The sequence below is a fragment of the Macaca mulatta genome, chromosome 17 (genome assembly GCF_049350105.2).
Source record: "Macaca mulatta isolate MMU2019108-1 chromosome 17, T2T-MMU8v2.0, whole genome shotgun sequence".
Taxonomy (NCBI): Eukaryota; Metazoa; Chordata; class Mammalia; order Primates; family Cercopithecidae; genus Macaca; species Macaca mulatta.
Genome location: NC_133422.1, coordinates 57558671 through 57560217, shown reverse-complemented (window position 1 = coordinate 57560217; position 1547 = coordinate 57558671). Strand labels below are relative to the sequence as shown.

At 42.4% G+C, this 1547-nt stretch overlaps 1 pseudogene; it reads left to right on the top strand.

Annotated features, from left to right (window-relative positions):
* Positions 1 to 571: 571 nt before the first annotated feature.
* LOC696979 (large ribosomal subunit protein bL27m) lies at positions 572 to 1253 on the top strand (annotated as a pseudogene).
* Positions 1254 to 1547: the final 294 nt, after the last annotated feature.

The window sequence follows — 1547 nt, the reverse complement described above, 5'->3', positions numbered from 1 at the left end:
TTTTTTTTCTCCAGGAATAACTATAGAGTACCCTAAGAATGCAATATCTTGAGATAAGGAAGAACTATCAGAAATAGTGCAGGACTGTTCTTGACCCTCTTAGGGAATGTAATATCTTGAGTTAGGAGGAAAAAGTTCAGGAAAGCCTGTGCTTTGTTCCTCTTTCCCCTGGAAGCAGAATGCCCATCAAAGCTTTGCCCAGCATGTGACATGACTTCCGTCACATGATGTATATAACTTGGTGTGGACTGCCTTTCAGGGTTCTTAAGCTGTGGTGCAAAGTGCAGCATGTGCAGTCAAGATTTCCTCTCTCCTGAGAGGCTTTCTTGAGTCTTGGGGGACCAGTTCTCACTGGATTCTAGGGTGATTTTCCCCTTCCCCTTGCTGTCTATCCATGAATAATAAATCCACTTCATGTAATTTGTGTATGAGTATTTTCTGTTTCACTAAACTCACACAAGTTGGTGACCAGTGCATGATAGACCTGCTAAAAACTTTGAACATTTTTTTCTAAAAATTTAAAAGATACTTTTGACTATTTGAAATCAGTTAAAAGTAAAAAGATAGGTGAACACAAGCATGGCGTCTGTGGTGCTGGCGCTGAGGACTCAGACAGCCGTTACATCCTTGCTGAGCTCCACTCCTGCTACAGCTCTTGCTGTCAGATATTCATCCAAGAAGACAGGTGGTAGCTCCAAAAGCCTTGGTGGAAAGTCATCAGGCAGATGCCTAGGCATTAATAAAATGGAAGGTCACTATGTTCATGCTGGGAACATCATTGGAACACAGAACCATTTCCGCTGGCACCCAGGTGCCCATGTGGGTCTTGGGAAGAATAAATGTCTGTATGCCCTGGAAGAGGGGATAGTCCACTACACTAAGGAGGTCTACGTGCCTCATCTCAGAAACACGGAGGCTGTGGATCTGATCACCAGGCTGCCCAAGGGTGCTGTGCTCTTCAAGAATTTTGTCCACATGGTTCTTGCCAAGCTGGAGGGCACCTTCAAACTGGTAGCTATGCTTTGATGTCCTGTTTGAGGCCATCAGACAGAGACTGGAGCCCAGGTGACAGGAGATGGTGATACCAGAAGTCAAGGGTTGGGGCGACGACATGGCCTCCCAAGGAAGAGGTCTGCTTGATGATGACTCTGCAGGAGACTCTGAAGTGACTGCTGGGAAACCCTTTGGGAGACCTGACCTGGGGCCAAAAATAAAGTGAGCCAGAGTCATGGAAAAAAAAAAAAAAGAGTAAAAAGACATTGTTTTCTTTGTCATTGCATAAACCCAAAGATATTATAATGCAGCTTGGAAAAATGTACTTAGCATTTAAAGTACTTTTTTTGGATATAATCCAAAGAAAATCAGTAATTTTTCCTCCAAAGGAAAACATTAATCACACAATCATGGAACATTATATTATGTACTTACCAACTAAAGAAAGCCAGGGACCAGTTGAATTCACAGCCTCTCTCTCTCTCTCTCTCTCTCTCTATATATATATATATATATATATTTTTTTTTTTTTTGAAATGGACTCTCACTCTGTT